The sequence below is a fragment of the Cervus canadensis genome, chromosome 3, assembly GCF_019320065.1.
Source record: "Cervus canadensis isolate Bull #8, Minnesota chromosome 3, ASM1932006v1, whole genome shotgun sequence".
Classification (NCBI taxonomy): domain Eukaryota; kingdom Metazoa; phylum Chordata; class Mammalia; order Artiodactyla; family Cervidae; genus Cervus; species Cervus canadensis.
This window is the reverse complement of record NC_057388.1, coordinates 74,680,579-74,701,460: the sequence shown is the minus strand read 5'-3', so window position 1 is coordinate 74,701,460 and position 20,882 is coordinate 74,680,579. Positions and strand designations below refer to the sequence as shown.

Genomic DNA, 20,882 nt, shown 5'->3' with positions numbered 1-20,882 from the left:
CAGAGGAGTCTGGTGGGCTACAGTTCATGGGGTGGCAAAGAGTCAGAGACAACTTTGTGACTAACAACAAGAAGAGTAAGAATACTACTATTAATAAATCCAGACAGGCAAGACCATTTTGGCTTCCCAGCTGGCTCTAGTGGTAAAGTGCCACCTGCCTTTACATCACCTGCCTGCCAGTGCAGGAGATGTAAGAGATGTGGTTTGATCCCTGGGTCAGGAAGATCCCCTGGAGGAGGGCAACCGACTCCGGTATCCTTGCCTGGAGAATGCCATGGACAGAGGAGCCTGGCTGTCTTTGTGACTGTGGGGTCACAAAGAGTTGGACACAACTTAAGTGACTTAGGATGTACACAAGAACTTTTTAACTGTGTGTCACGGAATGAAATAATTTGGAAAGTCTGTCTCCCAAAAAGCAGCTTCTACTTTATTTCTTTGCACTTAACAAATTCATCAAACATGGTAAGCGTCAAGCCTTCTGACCAAAGGTCTAGTTCCAAAGGAGAAGTAGCAAAAGGCTTCCCTTCTGTTCCTTCACCCTCTCCTAGGCTGAGAAGGATTGCCAGGGTAGGGGATCCAGGGAGGGTGGCTGTAAGATGCAACCTTTCCTAAGGACCAAGTGAATCAGGCACTCACATGGATGGGTCATTTCTAAGAGTCCAGCATATCTGGAAAGCATGACCGTCCATGACGATGGCATTTACCATCACACACACAAAAGACTGCAGAAGCCAAACTGTGTCCCAGAGCATTAAAATCCTCCCAGCTTGTGGGCTTGGATTTCTGCCCTGAAGAGAAAAGAGTGTTCATGGGTGGTTTCTCCGTGCGATAAGAATCCAACTAGTATTTGTAGAGTAGTTACACTGCAAAGTATTGTCAAAATACTTCTTTTGTTATCAAACTTTGAAAGGTGGGTTATATGGGTACAATCATATAATTGTAACAGCACACCTTATACTTTTAACTTGAGATGTTTAATGCCTTTACACACACACACACGTGCACGCACACACACACACATATACTGTGACTAGCTCTAAGAAGAATAAGGAAGACTCATTTTTTTTAAGTCTTTCTCAATATGAAGGTAGATACAAACTTTTCCTCTTTGAGATATAAAATATTAAGAATTCCAGTATCTAGGGGCATACAAAATATTGGCCTTGAATGACTTAATTTTTGTTTTTTCTAATGAATTTCTTTTATTTTTTTATTGAAGGATAAAATTCAAAATTAATTTTTATTGATTTACAATGTTGTATTACTTTCAGGTATATAGCAGGATGACCCAGTTATATATACATATATATATGTATATATATATGTGATTTTTCAGATTCTTTTCGCTTCTAGGTTATAAAAAATATTGTTCATATTTTTATGGTCATAGCAATCCACCAAACCTGAACATCCAGTTATTGTTCTTTGTAAAGAGCCTGATGGACATGAGTTTGAGTAAACTCCGGGAGTTGGTGATGGACAGGGAGGCCTGGCATGCTGCCTGCGGTTCATGGGGTTGCAAAGAGTCAGACACGACTGAGTGACTGAACTGAACTGAACTGAAAGAGCCTGAACATACAGTATGATTATGAGAAAATTCAAAATTCAAAGGAAAATAAATAAAAGTGAATTAAAGGTGTGACTTGACTTTGAAAGGCTGGTTTCTCATTCACTGCTTTTATAAAAGCTGCCATGTTCCCTCCATTCAAGTCTGATTCTGAACATTTTGGCACTCAGCCCTTGAACTGGCATCTTGTTCTGTTCATTTCAATATCATAATTTTAATGGCTAGAATTTTTGTGAAAGCAGAAACAAATACAATAAAATGTATTTGAGGACTCCTCTGCTGTTTCAATGGTTAAGAATCCTTGCAACGCAGGGGACATGAGTCTGATCCCTGGTCAGGGAACTAAGATCCCCATGTGCAAGCAGCAACTAAGCCTGCATGTGCAGCAACTAGAGAAGCCCATGAGCCACAGTGTAGATGCCACATACTGTAACTAGCATCCAATGCAGGCAAATAAATAAATAAACATTTTTAAAAAACTTGGGATTTCAAATCTATTTTTAGTATTTGGAGAAGAGTTAAGTATCTTCTTCTTCTTTTTTTTTTTTTTCAATGACATCCTTTGAAAATATGGGATAGAAAAGGTATTCTGAGGCCAGTCCAGTCCAAGCCACATCCCTGACCATGACCCACCCTGAAGGTCTTCTGCCCATCACCTTGCAAAGAAACTGTCCTCTTGCATGAAAAGTGCCAGGAGAGTTTCTCACAGTCAGAAAAAGATTCAGTTAGCATGTGTGTGCCAAGAAGGCGGTGGTGACTGCTGATGGCAGAAACACAGGCAAATCTCAAGAGCCATTGGAAGAAAGGAAGGAAGCAGGCAAGCAGGCAAAATTATCCATTTGGAAATCTGCCCACAGTCCCGCTGGGCTGACTCATTCATTCACTATTAACTCAATGCTTACTTATGATATGACGGTTACCGAGCTAGACACAGAAGAGCCAAGACTGAATAAGACATGTCCACTGGAACTTAGCCAAGACTGGCTGTCGGAACAACGTAGAAAGGAATACTGCTTAAAAATTAGCTTTCACATCACAGACACCTTTGCAATTAAGTAAGCCACCCAGAAGAATGCACAAGTATCCATTTCATAGAAAACTGGCAGGCCTGTTTACCCCAAGCTTTTCCAGTTTTGTCTTACCAAAATAAAATGGGAAGAAGGCCTCTACACCTCTCTGCTTTTGTAAGCTTTTCAACATGTAGAACAATTTACCATTTTTCAATCAATTCAATTTATGTACCTGCTACCCTCCATGAAGGGGGTGAATGGCCTAAGGCGCCAGACCCCAGGCAACCAAAAGAAAGTTTAAGCAGGGCAGTGATCAGATTTTTGTTTATATAAGGTAACTCTAGCAGGCATACCAGAGAACTGGACAATGAGCCCATTTGTGCTTGTGTGCCTACTAAGTTGCTTTAGTTACGTCCAGCTGAACTCTTTGACCCTCTGGATAGTAGCCTACAGGCTCTTCTGTTCATGGGATTCTCCAGGCAAGAGTACTGGAGTAGGTTGCCATGCTCTCCTCCAGGGGATCTTCCAGACCCAGGGATCAAACCTGTGTCAGCTGCACTGGCAGGCAGTTCTTTACCACTAGCACCACCTGGGATGTGCAAGACTATTTAGGGAGCTGCTATAATTATCTAAGAGAGAGGTGTGGTTCTGAACTAAGGGCAGAGGCCATAAAGATGGTGGAAGGGGCTCCATTTGAGAGACCCTTGGAATAATGTGTTCAGGGTGAATTAGAGAGAGGTAAAAATCACTGCAGATGGTGATTGCAGCCATGAAATTAAAAGATGCTTACTCCTTGGAAGGAAAGTTATGACCAACCGGGATAGCATATTAAAAAGCAGAGACATTACTTTGCCAACAAAGATCCATCTAGTCAAGGCTATGGTTTTCCAGTGGTCATGTATGGATGTGAGAGTTGGACTGTGAAGAAAGCTGAGTGCTGAAAAATTGATGCTTTTGAACTGTGGCGTTGGAGAAGACTCTTGAGAGTCCCTTGGACTGCAAGGAGATCCAACCAGTCCATCCTAAAGGAGATCAGTCCTGGGTGTTCATTGAAAGGACTGATGCTGAAGCTGAAACTCCAATACTATGGCCACTTCATGCGAAGAGTTGACTCATTGGAACAGACCCTGATGCTGGGAGGGATTGGGGGCAGGAGGAGAAGGGGACGACAGAGGATGAGATGGCTGGAAGGCATTACTGACTCAATGGACATGAGTTTGAGTGGACTCCGGGAGCTGGTGATGGACAGGGAGGCTTGGCTGCGTTTCATGGGGTTGCAAAGAGTCGGACACGACTGAGCGACTGACCTGAACTGAACTGAATAAAAAGTGATACCGAAGTTTCTGCACTTCCTTGGTGACTCAGATGGTAAAGAATCCGCCTGCCAATGCAGGAGCTGACTCAGGTTCAGTCCATGATTTGGAAAGATCCCCTGGAGAAGGGAATGACTACCCACTTTAGTGTTCTTGCCTGGAGAATTCCATGGACAGAGGAGCCTGGCGGGCTACAGTCCATGGGGTCACAATGAGTCAGATACGACTGAGTGGCTGACACACACTGCAGTTTCTAACTTGAAATATTCTGAGACAATAAATGGCATGGGAGGTCAAAGAGATTTGGAGGAGAGTTTGCTTCTGTTTGAGAAATAACATATTGGAAGTGCTTCTGAGGCAGGAGGTAGGTGGGCTCCCCAGGGTGAGCAATTGGAGTTTGTTCCCTGTGGACACAAACTCTAAAGTATCAATAGCAGGACAATCAAGAGGGGAGGTTGGGCCCTATCTATGTAAGCGATGAGTCCATATATTTCTCATCTTGAAGTCAAGGAAACCTTCCTGACGAGAAAGCTCCTTGGAGGTCAAAAGGGGAGTGATGCTAAGCTATCTGTAGACTTCTTCAGCGGAACCTATCTTGGCCGAGAGATGCGCATGCACACACGGGAGGATCCTGAGATATACAAATACAGACTCAGAACCAGGCAAATCAAAATGCGTGGCCAAAGGAAACCAGAAGAAATGCCCCATAAAAGTAATTCAAACTACCACAAGGGTGCGACTCTCTCTCTCTGAGTCCACCTGTATGTCTATCCACACATACCATACTCTTTTTCCTCCTAGTAAACACTTGTCTCCCTACTCTTCATCTCTGTGGAATTTCTCTGCAAAGCTGAAGGGTCTGGGCCTTGTCACTGGCCACTGGTCTAGTGGTTAGGGTTCAGTGCTCTCACTGACACAACCCAGCCTCAATCTCTGGCCAGGAACCAAAGAAACCCTGCTTCAAGCCTCTACAGGCTGGGCCACCAAAGATCGCCTCCAGGACATCTCCAACAGAGAAGACAAATCTAAACACAAAGATTCAAGAAACAAAGAAAGACTGTAGCTGAAGAAGGAGGGCATATTGTCTTTGGTGACCCCATACTCTACCCTTCCCTACCCCATATTGTCTTTGGTGACCCCAATATACACAAAATTTTAAGGATTTCATAAAGCTCAGTTTGAAAATCACTGACCCGTGGAGACTGTACACAAGATGAAGAAGGACGGCAAATGGAAAGGACAGAGACCAGTGTTTAAGAGTCAGGGAAATAAAAAAGGAAATAAAGGAGAGAACAAAGGACACAGAACAACGTGGCAGGGACTGGGAAACATCAGCTGTGTTGAGTGGATTTGGAGAACTCCTGGGCAGGTGAAGACAGAAGAAGTTAAAGCAACAAAAGGTAAGTTTTCTTCCAGAGACAGCTTCCCAGTTCCAGTAAGTCTGGATGGATCAGATAAGAAAGAGAGAAAATGTCTAGGAACATGGTCGTGGTTTAGTTGCTAAGTCATGTTCAACTCTTTGCAACTCTATGGACTGCAGCCCACTAGGCTCCTCTGTCCATGGGATTCTCCAGGCAAGAATACTGCAGTGGGTTGCCATTTCCTTCTCCAGGGGATCTTCCCAACCCATGGTTAGAGAACATAAACTTCAGAAGGGAAACCGGCTCATTTGTCATTCCCAGGCTGGAGGGGGCTGAGGAATGTTGGGCAGAAGTCAATAATATTTGATTTTTAAGCTGTTTGCTGTTTCGAACACTTTTTGTTTTCCCCAAAGCTATCTGTAAAATTCAGCTCTGTGTAACAGTGTTCATCAAGGAGATGTGCACAGCTGGAGAAGGGAAGACCACCCTCATCTTGCCATCCCAAGGACAGAAGGCAGGAAATGGAGCCTCAGTGGGGCCTGAGTGCTCAGCAAGACAGGAGATGGAATCCAAGACCACCTAGACTATGCAGCAGGGGGCGGGGGCAGACAGAATTGGACGGAAGTGCAGAGCCAATGCTTTAAAGGAAAATGCCACTTAAGAGGCTGGACAGCTTGGATCTGCAGCTGGAGACACCTGGGTTACATCTAGGATGGAGCCCTAAGTCAAGATAATTTTACGTCCTTCAAGTCCTTCTTGGAATGCTGCTTCCCTGATGAAACTCATCATCCCATTTATAGTGCAACCTCCCTACACCCACCTTGAACTTTCCACCCCTCCCCCTCCCCTGCTGCTCTATCCACTACCCTCCTTATCATTGCTAACATACTATAATTTACATACAGAGACTGTTTATGATTTATTGCCTGCATCCCCATGAGAATGTCAATTCCACACAGATGGAGATATCTACTGATTTTGTTCAATGGTGTGTCCCAAGTGCCTGGAACTGTGCCCAGCATAAAGTAAATACTCAATTAACATTTCTTGGAGGAATGCATTACTGGAAATAAGTTTAGAACTGCTGTTTCCAGGTGTCAATATACTCCCAACCTGCCCCCTTAGGATTATGTTTTAAGAACCAGAAGCCACAGGAAACAGAAGCAATTTCCTGTGATTCCTCTACTCGAAACAATCGGATAAACCTCAGCATCTCATATGCCTTAAGGGTCCACCAAGCAGACCCCCTTTCATACTTTAATTGTAAATTAAGATTTAAAGCTAGTAGTGGCATAATTCAAAGTTATCTTAGTTGGTTCCTATTCATTATTAAAGCTTTATTTTTGCCCACAATGACAATGTTGATGTAACTTTGGGGTAAAGGCTCTAACAGTTAAGTGGTAATCCTAACTTTCAGTGTTATATTCCACTATTTGTAGGAAGCAAATAATCTTATGTTTTCCCATAGGTTTCTCTTGAAATAATTCAATAAAGCTTCACAGGACGGATAGAGAAAAAAGCCAAGTTACCCTTCTGATTAAGCTACACTCTGTCTCACTGGAATTTTGCCCCCTGGCTATTGTTTTTGTGGATGGTTTATACTGAGATTTCTTTTTAATGCAATGCTGTTAAGTAACAGGAGACTGAAGGGCATATTTCCTCTTAATCTGCTTGTGGAAATCTCATTAATGAAATGGAAATTTTGCCCCTTACCATAACTAAAGGGCTGGAAGAGACAGAAACAAGGAAGTTAAGTTTGCTCCTACACTGTTTCAATTTAACAAATAAATGAAGAATGTGCTTTACACTGAGATGCAGGCTTCAACCTGGCAACCATTTAAAAAAATTTAAAAACTAAGGCTATGTGTGTGTGCAAAGTGATCTCTTCCCAAAAGAGAACTCAGAAGCCAGCCCGCCTCACACTAATTTTTCAGATGGTGAAATCACCCCTGGGGGAGGATGACTTTTCTTGAATATCAGCCATTTTGCAATTTTTTCCACTTTGCCTTTTACCTCTCCACCAAAGTAAGAATTTCATTTCTCAAGAAGTGCTAAATTATTCCTAAAATATGTTTTTAATTTGGGGGCTTGATTCTATAAAGCATATTTTTATAAGCACATTTTCCTAGGAAAATAGGGCCAGTGTATATTAAGTAATCACACAACTCCTAAAAAGTTTTCATTTGACCTTTCAAGCATATGTATGTCTCCAACATATAGGTGGCTTACCTAATTGTCTCCACACTGCATATTTGAACAGATTATTAATCCAGTGTGATTATAACAGCACAGAACCCGATTAAAAATTCATAAATGTTAACACTCTGTAGGGGAACAATAGGGGACGCACTTGCCCAAAAAACCAGAGACTACAGCTAATGGAAACTCAATGTTTGGCCCAAATTTTGTTGCCTAGTTATTTAAAGTAACAGTCTACTATATGTTTGTTATCTTTTCTAGATTGTCTGCAGAATGACTTCTGTGCATTTCATTTTTCAGGTAACTCAACCACAAGTATAAATACATTTTAAGGAATCCAGCTAGTCACCCTGGTTCCAGACCATCTGCATCTAGATGGAAGCATGAATCCAAGCAAGGCCCTGTGGGGCTTCTGAGCATAGAAACCTTTCTGTGTCCCCCACTTCTTGTTCTATGGAATAGGCTTCAGCCTCCAGGATACTCCCCTAGGCCATATTAAAGGAGTGCAGACCTCGCACACACCCTGATCCTTATCCACAACCCTGCCTTTGAACCATTGCTATAAAACTCCTTAGCAAATACCCCTGGGTTGGGGACATACAATTTCTGAGGGCACAAGCCCATGATGTCTCTCTTTGCCCAGCAAAGCAATAAAGCTGTTCTTTTCTACCTTGCTCAAAACTCTGTCTCCAATATTCAATTCAGCACTGGTGCAGAGAGGCTGAATTACGGGGCCATAGCAGGTGGCGCCAGAGTCATGGCCATTCTCGCTTTCTCTTCTATCTCATCTGCTTCCCTGGAACTGGCCTGTGAAGGCTGTTATGTACAGTACTTTAGTTCACACAGTGCTCATGCCTGGCCTGCTTGTCCAATGTTTCTCCACTTGGCTTATTCCTCATCAGTCTTTATCTCCCACAGGAAGCTTTTCCTGATACTTAGAGGAGTTCAGAAACTAACCGAACAGCGTGCCATGAATTCTTGGCATAGGTAATAAGAACAGAATCCAACAGCAAAACTTTCCACCTACATATAAATGGAACTTAGGGAAAAAAATGGCAAATTCATGACTGAGAGAGCTGGATTGGGTGTCAGAAAGAAATGGCCAAAAGTTCACCAGAAGGGGGCATTTCTCAGAGTTGTTTTTTTTTTAATGAAATGCTACAGAAAGTACACTGACAAGAAAGGGTGACCTGCATCCCTGAAGAAGCAAAAGAAGGAAAGAATAAAACATGTGTTCCTGCAGACAGACAGACAGAAACACACACACACACACAGCACAGTGTCCACTGCTTCTAGTCTGCAAGACTATTCCGAGATCCTAGAATCCAGGCTACTATCAAAACCAATAACTAGTATTACAAGGGTTAAACAAGTTATCTTTGGTTGAAAATGGCCTTGACCTCTGGCAACTATCAGAGGTTGCCAGAGGTATCAAATCAAAGAGCTATCAAATCAAAGAGAAATTTCTCTTTATTTCAAATGCTAATGTTTGCTGTTTTTGGATCCCAGGTCTATGGTTCAATTCCCAGGAGGTATGTGTTAACCCTTCATACATCTGATAGAAGAAAAATGGCTATTTTTAGGAAAATCATTTTGGGTAGCAAATGCCTTTCAATTACATGTATACACGTTTATGCTAACTGTAATTCATCTTTATTTCCATCTTGAACCATTATTATTTAAGTGAGCCAGGTAATTTTCCTAAATTATCACTTAAATTTTATTGGTTATTAGAATAATGACTCCCCCACCCCCACCCCCCGCCCAAGATTGCCTGAGAGAGAAGGTGTCTTGTCCCAGTGCTTTTGTGCTCCGTCACTTGCTCCTCTGTCCATGGGATTCTCCAGGCGAGAATACTGGAGTGGGTTGCCATTTCCTCCTGCCCAACACAGGGATCAAACCCACGTCTCCTATGTCTCCTGCATTGGCAGGTAGATTCTTTACCACTGAGCCACCCAGGAAGCCCTCGTCTCTTCCCAGACTCATGGCCAATCAACCTTCCCAGCGGTTTTCACTGAATATCAGCAGTTCAAACATTCCCAACCTGTACCTTTAAAATGCTCAACACAGAGAATTCCCCATGGGTTAGTCAACTGCTGGCTCATATACAAAGAAAATACTGTATTTTGCTCTGAAGAGCTTTCTGCATCAATTTAAACACAGTGAGACAGACACAATATCCCAGAGAAAGGAAAACCTACCTTATTACACTCCTGACCCAAGAGAAAGGATTTGCCCTGAGGACATAAAAGGAATCTGCAGGGGTGTGGGGGAGAGTTATTTAATCCTAAACATAAAAACAGTTCATAATGCGGCATGACAATGCTCTTAATCGCTGACATAATTGTAATATGTATGTATAATATGATACAAGGAAAGCAAAGGCAGTTTGCTTCTCAGTCTTAGAGGCTTTCTTCAGTACTTTCCTTTAGGTCTTCTGGATTTTGTACATGCTTGGGGGAATTTTCAGGGGGAGGTAATGTGATATTATAAGGATTCTTTCTCTGTAAGATCACATCTTGTTCTGATTTGAGTTGAAGCATCTGTATGCGTTAAGTGTGGTCAAGCAAAACGTTGAGCTCCATGAATGCAATGTTTTACAAGTCTTTCCTGATTTCCTGTGCAAGTCCATGGGCCATGAAACGATGGGCAGAAGACTGGGATTTTTATTCATATTGCAAAGCTGCTGGGAGGGACACTGCATCTCAGCTGTGAGTGCTTAGAGGTGTTTACCATTTCCCTTTTATAGGTATATAAAAAGTTTGTTTGTTTTTTTTAACAGGGGTTTACGGAGGGTTAGATTTTTTTCCCCTTATGATGTTTCCATACATAACATAATCTAAACCTAAACTGCCATCTCCCAGAAAAGAATTGCATCCTTGCTTTACTGGTTGGGAGGTTGATAAAGAAACGTGACATTTGGAGAAGTTCAACGTTCCACCCCCCTTCAACATTATTTATGGGAAAGATTTTATAGCATCCTTAAAAGCGGCTATGTGGTGGCTGGACTGCCAACTTCACAGGTCGACATTTTTACACTGGGCTTGCCTGGGATCAAGGGGTTGTCAGTGTTCACATTTGATTAAAGTGAGTGCTACTGATGTTCCCTGGCAAAGCCTGTGGTCATTCCAGATCAGCTGCTCTCAGCAGTCACAGATTAGATGAGTAAATGAGGAGAACACGTACTAAGCAACGGAAATTTAAGGAGAAAGTAAAAACAGAGAAAGGATAGAGCTAGTGTCCCAGCTGGACATCAGGGTTAAGTGGACTCTAACTTTGAGATTCTTCTAATGGTTGTTGTTTGATATTTAGTCTCTAAGTCGTGTCCAACTTTTGTGACTGCATGGACCGTAGCCCACCAGGCTCCTCTATCCATTGGATTTCTAGGCAAGAATACTGGGGTGGTTTGCCATTTCCTTCTCCAGGGGAATCTTCCCGACCCGGGGATCGAACCCAAGTCTCCTGCATTAGCAGGCGGATTCTTTACCACTAAGCCACCAGGGAAGCCCCCCTCTAATGGTACCTTCTTTACACTGGTGATGCGTTTATTTTGCATGAGCTCAACATTCCCCAATTCCAGGCTGCTTCCTGAGTTGAGGGACTGGATCTCATTCATCTCGGTGCCCCACTGGAAATAGTGCTCAGCTGAACCACATGAATCCAAGATGTGATTCAATAATCTCAGTTTCCTCATATTTCATTGTAGCTGGAGTCGGCTAGATGCACTAAAAAGCTTTTCTCAATCTAACTCTCCTACTGGTGTTTTTTTCTGCTGTGCTTTGGAGGGAAGTTTAGGCTCGAGGGCCCAAGACATCTCTTAGATGCCTGCTGCCCAAAGACTTTTTAAAATTCTTTTTTGGCAAGAGGCAAGGATCAGGCATTCTTTTTGGTTCAGATATTGTCATTAAGCTGGCTCCACCAGGTCATCCCAGGGTAATGCTTGGAAAGAGGACGTAAATGATGGAAGTGGTCATTAGGGACTTTGAGGGGCCAAGGGCTGATTTCATTTATTTTATAAGTAAACTGAGACAGCTGAAGTAATCAATATATGGCACCTCTTCTAAGGGAGTCTCACCACGGGCTTAAATTCCAAGCATGTGACAGAGAACACCGTATTTTCTTTATACATATTTTAAAAACGAGCTCCTTTACTGCTTCTTATCTGAAGTGTCCAGAAAGCCTGTAAAAACCATTCAAAGGATGCCCGAGATTGGACGCAACCAACTGCCTCTCACTGTGGCAGGACGTGGGTTGTGTCAAACAAATTGGTAATGAAACATGAATGGGCCTATTCTACAGCCACTCATTATATAATTTTTCCCTTCTTTAATGTCTCAAAAATAAATTCCATTTCTCACTTTTAACACCTCGCATCAGACTATGAAATACAATATGCATGACTTTAGCAAGAGAGTAAAATAATGAACTACAGCATTTCAATAGAGTACTTAATTTTATTGGCAGAGGTTCTGAATGATGTTAACATAATATTGGCTCCATACAAATTACACTGAGAGAGCCGATTTAATGCTCAGGCCATAGAGAGTCTCACCTCTACATGACTCACCAAATTATCCTTCACCTTTGGATGTCAAATCACCTTTTCATAAGGCAAAGCTTTGAGGTGGATACGAACTAACATCTTTAATTATTTTGTTTCTTTCTCTTCTGCCTGAAAGTGTTATTTTTCACCCCAAATGTACATCAACAGCCCTTCATTTTTCTGCATTTCATACCACATAGCTTGTTAGCTTCTATGGAGGATGATGTGCAGGAGGATTTAATCTCATTCAAGTGTATTCACAGTTTTCTATATTCTGTGTCAAGTGACCTGAAAAGTTGGAAGTCTGCTTAGTTTATTAGATTATTCATATGAGTGGAGTTTCTGGTTGATAAGAGGGTACCATACCATTTTCTTCTCTTCCTTTGGACAAACTGCCTGATAGGAAGTTACTATCAATAAAACTCTATTAAGAAACAAATGAAACCAACTGGATTAATGTGGGAGACACAAAATGACCGAGAATGTTTTCTAGCATCATTGGATAAGAACAACAACAGCACTGAAGACTCACACCACAGATTCGTTACTTATTGAAGCATCGGAGTCTTGACTTCAGTAATGTGGTTCTTACATCTTTTGAATCAGATCTCACAAATATCCAAAAGGCAGAAACAAATTTTCAGTGACTTTACTGCATTCATTGTCCTTGGGTTCCTGGGGCTGCACAGACTTAGTCTATTACCCATCACTGTCCCAGAAACCACAGCGACTTTCAAGCCATCCGGAGTGGTTCTTGCTCTCTCCATAACTCCTCTCTCTTACAGGCTGTGTGTCTGAGAACTCTACATCAGTAGTTCTCAAGCTCTCTGCTGTGAAGGACCATCCCACCCCCTCCCATCCTCTGCGGTGGCATGTGCAGTCCTAGGTCCTACTATGCTAGCATACTCACCTACCAGTTGGACCACACCCAGCCATTCTACACACTGTTTAATAAGGGAAGCCAACAATCACACTCTTGGTAGCCAAACTGAGAGACAATGACAAAACCCCATGAAAGTCTCTGAATGGGTATTGTCTATGCCATCACTGGATTCACTGAGTCACCCAACTCTATAGAATCAGAAGTGGGAAGGGGGTCAACCACACATGGGCATCGTGGATTGTGCCTCCCTGCTGAGCCGTCCTGAACCCAAGGGCTGTGCCTGACATGCTGTACCCACAACATAAGACCCAACAGTGGTCTCTCACCTGGATGACAGAAGGGACAGTCCACCTCCCCCTCACAAAAGGGGCCGCTTACCACACAAGGAAATTGGTTCAGGCTGATCCAAGCAGACCCTCTATTTATAATGTTTTAGAGGCAGAAAGTATGAAGGGAGAGTAAGAATTTATATGTGTGTTTGCTAAAATGCCCATAAAAGAATTCCAGATAGATAAAAAAAATACTTGTCAATACAGGAGACACGGGTTCAATCCCTGGGTTAGGAAGGTCCCCTGGAGGAGGAAATGGCAACCCACTCCAGTATTCTTGCCTGGGAAATCCATGGACAGAGGAGTCTGGCAGGCTACAGTCCATGGGGTTGCAATGAGTCGGACACGACTGAGTATGCACACATGGATGCACATCATTTGTAAAAGGAGCTGAGAATTCAGAGAGCAAGAAAAGACAGAGATTGGGAATGCCCTGGCAGTCCAGTGGTTAGGATGCTGAGTTTCCACTGCAGGGGCCAGGAGTTCGATCCCTGGTGGGGGAATTAAGGTCCTGGAAGCCCTGAGGCTCAGCTAGGGGGAAAAAAACACACACACACACACAACTAGGCTAACCACATTATTTTCTGCTAGGGCACTTTAGGGGATCCTGGTTTTAGTGAATAAATAAAAATGACATGTGATTATCATATCAACTGCTTAAAAAAGATGACTTTTGAATGCATATCTATTACAGCTTCTGTTTTTTTTTAACTACATGAATGTATTTCAATTTGAGACTCTGTAAAAGAAACCAGAAAACACAGAGTAATTAAAAAAAAAACTAAAATAAAACGTGTGTTTTGAGGTGGGAAGTCCGCCACCCTAAGGGACAAATAGCACATCTTACATCAGGCAGTTGCCAACAACACCCAACATCAAAGGAGGGCTATGTAGGCTTTTCTCTTATCAGGGAAAAGAGAAAGACTGTGGAAGACCCCGAGTGAGAACAGAGTTTGTAAAAAATGAATTTAAAAGAAAACAATCAAAAAGAAAACTAGACATAGCTGCTTGCTGTTCCCAAATGGGATAAAAGAAGCCAGGACGCCTGTATGCTAAAAGCACTTGAGTGGAGAAACAAGTAGGTGGGAAGCTGGGGAGAAGGAAGTGTTCAAGCATCCCGTGGCAGCCACTGCAGCAGGGAGCTGGACAGGGCCCAGGAAGACCATATCCAGTCAAATCAAGGTGTGAAGCACAAACGCCTATACATCTCCAAGACAAAAGTAGAAAGCAGAGATGAACCACATCATTGCAAATGATGGTCTGAGCATAAACCAGAGATGAAATTCTTAAAAAAAAAAAAGAAAAGACCTAGATATATTTGGAATCATTAAAAAAATTTCAAAGAAATGAAAGACAAAATATAGAAGCATCCTTGCATAGAGGAAAACACAAATTAACATAATTTTCCTACATGCTGGCCACAAATAGGATTGAAGGCCCTGCTCATGTATTAAAAGCTTGGATAATTTGATGGCAAGAAATGGCTGAATGTTTAATCCAGATTTTCACTGGGTACCCATCACTGGAATATGTTAAATGATAGGGGTGTAAGAGAAAATAAAATTTTTTACCCCACCCCAAAACTTGACTCATTTAAATTTTTACTAATATAAGAAGGAAGTTTTTTTTTTTTTTTTTAAGTTTTCCCTCTTGACAAAAACTTGGGAAAAAATTAAAAAATCTCAAGAAAGAAGCCATTACGTGAAAGGATGAAGGGCAGATGTCAACTGAACACACAGGGCAAAATACAAAGCTTGCTGAAAAGGTTGTTACAAAAGTAAACATACAAAACCATAAGCCAGGTGACTTACATAGCAAAATTAATACATGTATAATAATTGAGTCCCTAAGTCCTAACTAAATTGGCAAAGACAAGAAGTAAAGAAAGTAAGGGTGCTCGCTTTGGCAGCACATATACTAAAATTGGAACGATACAGAGAAGATTAGCATGGCCCCTGCGCAAGGATGACACGCAAATTCGTGAAGCGTTCCATATTTTAGTATATTAAAAAAAAAAAAAGAAAGTAAGGAAAGAATTGTTTAAATAACAAATTATTTGTTCTGCAAAATAACATGCAGGTAGGGGATTTTTTGACATCTATTTTTTTTAGTAATTAGAAATTATGCATTTAATTATGTAATGAATAAATGTATAGGCAAGTATGCCAATATTTAAAACACTATATTAAATTTCAAATTTGCCATGGTAAAACAGAAAATATGGCAGCACACACACACACACACAAATTAAGAGAAAACTTGAAGAGGTCACAAATATTCAAATTAAAAATAAATGTCTCAAATCTACTCACTATAGGCAAACTCTCTCAGATGGTAATAAACATAACTATAAACCTAAGGGAGTCCCTAAAAACAAAATTATAGAGAATTGTTAAAAAATAAACAGGTGTACGGGATATTAGTGATAGTAATCTTGAAATTAAACCAATTAGACTTTGACAGGAAGATTTAAATGGAGTCAAGATAGTTGTTTCATCTTGATAAAAGTACAGTCCTTAAAGTCCAACACTTTTCTCTAGCAAACAACTTGAGCATCAAAATACATAAAGCAAGACCTGCTAAAATTATAAAGAATATAGTTAGATACATAACATATGAAATTTAATAGTCAGTAACAGTTTTAGAATGAGTAGACAAAAATAAGGAGTGACAAAAAGACTTTGACTAACATCATTAGGGCAGTAGAATGAATGAGTGTTGCCTTAGACTCTTTATTTGTACTTGTCCAAAAGAACGTGCAAAGAAATGAAAGTGTATCACATTGTGAAAATAACCTTCATAAAATATTAAAAGCAAAAACTGTACACGTCCAAATCTCTACTGACTAGATAAAATTACAAAATGACCAAGTTTAAATGTACTAATAAACAAAATTCTAGGTCCAAGGAACACACAAACCATAGTGTCTTTGTTGGCACAGTTATTAAGAAGCCATTTGGCTCTGTCATGCATTGGCAATGTGATGTGGACAAGCTGCTAAAGCTTTGTGACTTGGGTCCTTCATCTATCAAATGGAGATTTTAGGTTATTGAGTAAATGAAATGAATTAACACAACAGGCTCTTAGTACAGTGTCTGGCACATAATATCTCACAGAAAGCCAAGTATTAGCTGGCTATTTACTAGTAGTGCTAGAATCTAAATTATTATTGAAATGCAAGCTTCATGAAGATAAAAATGTTTTACTCTTTTGGTCACAGATGTACCTCCAGAACCTAGAACATTACCTGCCTGATAGCAGGGGCTCAAAAAAGTTTATTGACAATAAGTGATTTCTTATCTCCTGGAAAAAATATAAAAATAAGTACAGATGACTGTGAAATATCAGGACTGTCAAACTTTATGAGAGTCAAAGTGAGTTAAAGTGAAAGTTAATATCTTTAAGTGAATTTGCTATTTTAAAAGAAAAAATAATATTTCATTTTAGAAATTATGAGAAAGTAAAAATCAGCCCAAGAAAACATGATAGAGAAAATTAAAAAATAGATACAAGCTAAAATTTAAACAGAATTATTAACAGTAACTAATCCCAGAAATGGATTTAGGTGGAGAGGATGAAATATAAGATGGAACCAATGACATACCTAAGCAAATCAGAGAAAATACAAATGATAAAAACAACAAACAAACAAAAGTAAAACAATGAAGCAAACAGAGGGTGTTTAATCAGAGTCTAAATAAACACAGCTTGAAAACACTAAGTTGAAAATCTCAACAAAATGGGTAACTTTTTGGAAAAAGAAACATAATTCAAATTAACTCAGCAGTAGAAAGGTCCAAAATCCCTCACAACAGAAGAAAAAAATTGTAGGTTACTAAAGGATTTTATTCTCAAAAGGCTCTAGACCCAAATAGTTTTATGGGAATGTTATTTCAAACATTCAAGGACCAGGAGATTATTATGCTATGTAAGACACTCTGGAGACAGAAAAGATGAAAATGACTGAGAACGTCAAAAAAAGATCCAGCATAACAAACTAGCATAAAAAAGATATAAATCTCAGTCATAAAAACTGGAAAATTATAAATAAAAAGAACAAACTAAATCCAGTAACGTATCAGAAGACTAACTGGCACATTCTGGAGAGACTAAGCATGACAAAGAAATATATCCTGCTACATGGTAATCTCTTTAGGTGGCAAAAAGTTAATAAAGTAACTACTGTATAAGCATTTGAGATAAAATCTGTATAAGTTTAGGAATAGAAAGAAGGGTACTTGATTCACATGCCTGCCAAAACTGTATTCATCTTAAATGAACAGATTATATAAAGACTGAAAACTAAAGGGACATTCCCAATACAGCCAGGTCCAAAAAAGTGCTTATGTCTATCATTAGGATTAATAAAACTATTCTAAGAAATCTAACCATTGCAATGAGACAGAAACAAAATATATATCTATTAGAAAGAAGACATGATTATTATTTGTAGATGATAGAAGCATATTATTAGAAAACCTAGGACAATAAATACAAAGCCATCAGGAGCACTACGATGAATCAGGAGGCTAAGTTTACACACAATAAAAATAAACAAAGAATCCAACCCAGTGCCTTTTTTTAAGACGGATAACTAGTTGGGGGTTGGGGTGAATTTCACGTTTTTGGAATGGGCAAGAAAAGAAATTTGAGATGGTCGTAAGAAAAATTTGGTTAGGAAGCTTAGAAATAAAAGGTATATCCCATTACTACATGAGAAAACTGAATTTTTAGACAATATAGTCTTTCTAATTTAAGATTTTAATAAAATTCCAGGCAAAGTCCCAATGGTACATAATTCTAAGTTTAGTCAAAAATCATCCTAAAGTTAACCTTTTGAACTCAGTTCCTTTGTTTTAAATATTTTATCTGAGAGGAACTATCCTAATTAGGCACAAAGGATTTTACACAAAGATTTCTAATAGAGAAAAACAGTTGGAAAAAATCCTAGATATCAAACATCAATGATTAGGTGATTATGGTTTATCTATATGATGAAAGGAGGATACAAAATATGAATTCACATACCAATATACTTAGTATAGTCTCTACTTTAAAGAAATACATTGAGAGAAAATCTATAAGATTTTAAATAAAAGTTGACCTTGGTTATATTGATCTTGAGGGCATTATGGATTTTTTAACAGTTATCTGAAATTTAATATTGCAATGTTGCTTCAGGAATATTAAAACTTATTTAGTGCTTAGTTGAGTGCAGTCTTCTCTTTTAAGAGCTCTCCTCTGTATATCATTAACATAATGCTGCTGCTGCTGCTGCTAAGTCACTTCAGTCGTGTCCGACTCTGTGCGATCCCTTAGACGGCAGCCCACCAGGCCCCCCTGTCCCTGGGATTCTCCAGGCAAGGACACTGGAGTGGGTTGCCATTTCCTTCTCCAATGCATGAAAGTGAAAAGTGAAAGTGAAGTCGCTCAGTCGTGTCCAACTCTTAGCGACCTCATGGACTGCAGCCTACCAGGCTCCTCCATCCATGGGATTTTCCAGGCAAGAGTACTGGAGTGGGTTGCCATTGCCTTCTCCGATAAACATAATGATATCGCTATATTCTAGAACATAGAAGTCTATTTTAAGAATGGATGGATGAATGAATAGCAAAGTGTTTAACTGATTAAAAAAAATATTCTTCAATCCCAAATTCAATACACAATCTTTTTCTAGCTGTGGTCTTAAGGAGAATACCAACATTCATTAATTAATTCATTCAATAATACGTAAAGAATACCTACTATATGCCAGGCTAGTGTTGGTCCTGTGAATGAGTAAACTAAGTTCCTAAATTCATGGTGCTTATAGCCTTATGGTAAAAGGCAGACAATAGCATGATTTTTTTAAAAAGTAATGTTTCAAGAAGATGTGGAACATATATACGATGGAATATTACTTAGTCATAAAAAAGGATAAAACCATACCATTTGTAGCAACAGAGATGGACCCAGAGATTATAACATTAAGTGAAATAAATCAGACAGAGAAAGATAAATATAATATGATATCACTTATATGTGGAATCTAAAAAAATTATATAAATGATATAAATTATACAAACTTATTTACAAAGAGAAACAAACTCAACAGAATTAGAAAACAAACTTATGGCTACCAAAGGGAAAGTATGGGGGAAGGGATAAATGAGGAGTTTGAGATTAACAGATACACACTATCATATATAAAATACATAAATAACAAAGACCTATTGTATACCACAGGGAACTATATCCAATAACTTGCAATAACCTAAAACGGAAAAGAACCTGAAAAAGAACATATATATGTATATACATGTACAACTGAATCACTCTGCTGTATGCTTGAAACTAACACAACATTATAAATTAACTATGTGTGTGTGCTCAGTCGTGTCCAACTCTTTGTGACCCCATGGACTTGTAGCTCTCCAGGGTCCTCTGTCCATAGAATTTTCCAGGCAAGAATACTGGAGTGGAGTGCCATTTCCTCCCTCAGGAGATCTTCCTGACCCAGGGATCGAACCCACGTCTCTTGTGTCTCTTGCAATGGCATGTGGATCCTTTACCACCAAGCCCCCTTGGAAGCCATTAATGGAAGGGTCTTTCGAGTCATGTTCTACATGCTGGTCAGGGGAGGCCTCTTAGTAACCTTGAGAATTTCCACAGAGACTTGGAGGAAGGTATGTGGATTCTATGAGAAGATTAATCCCAGCTGTGGGAATGGCAGGTGCAAAGGTCCTGTGGAGGGTGTGGCCTTGGTGTGTGAGTAATAGTAAAGACGCCCATGGGGCTGGGAATGATATGAAGGAAAATAGTATTTGAGCTGTGAAAATTAATAGGAAGAGCCATTATATATTATAATAATTGCATATGTTTAATTACTCCCCATACCCTCTTAAAGTTTACACTGCACTGCAATTAAAACACTTGGAAAGAAACTACGAGCATGTTGGAACTGACAGATTCTTTGAGTTTAAACGCATCTATAGAGGCCAGCAGCTTTATAATATTTTATGAGTAGAGACAAAGCCCTTAATCCCAAGAGCCAAATTACAGGTCCGCAAAAGTCATGAGTGTGTTGGAATGAAGACTTCCTGTGAAGCTAGGGAGCTTTGAAAACAAAGTTAAAATGCTGGAGACTTAAGCCCTGTCTTCCTCTTTAATTATTCACTGCACTAACAAGACTCAGGTGGACACCATCATATACCTGCACTGTCCTGGTTATTTCTGTGACCTACACACAGGGATGGATGGTGCCTAAGGACCAAGAAGTCACCTCAGGAGAAGTACTTTAAACTTCCACTGGGCCCATGGAGCAAAGACAGAGCTAGCGTTTTGCATACGTGGCAGGAGGTAGCTGACACCTGGCTCTAGAAAAAGGCTGCTTGCTCACCATGGGCCTCCTTGTGTCTGTCACGAAATGCCATTCACCTAGGCTCTGGCTGAACTTGAAAAATCACTGACCAGGGTGGGAAAAGAGAATGTGGGATGAAGACAAGGACATTTATTTTACTACCACCCCAGTTTCCTGTTACATTTCTTTTTCTCCTTTTGGCTGCTTATCTCTAGTCTCCAAAGTCCAGGATCAGCTGCAGGGCTCCAGTTGGTGAGAAGAATTGAGGAAGGAAGGGGAGGAAGGAAAGGAGGATTAGGAAATTTTGGGGGGAGGAAGCAGATAATTCAAATCACTTT

At 40.2% G+C, this 20,882-nt stretch overlaps 1 protein-coding gene and 1 non-coding gene across 10 annotated transcripts in view; one reads left to right on the top strand and one right to left on the bottom strand.

Annotated features, from left to right (window-relative positions):
• The window catches only part of GLI3 (GLI family zinc finger 3), a 305,222-nt gene that overhangs the window by 29,477 nt on the left and 254,863 nt on the right, over positions 1 to 20,882 (bottom strand). The gene's annotated exons all lie outside the window — the stretch shown is intronic.
• On the top strand, positions 15,099 to 15,205 carry LOC122438951. Its single transcript, XR_006268696.1, has one exon. It is a non-coding gene; the product is annotated as a U6 spliceosomal RNA (small nuclear RNA).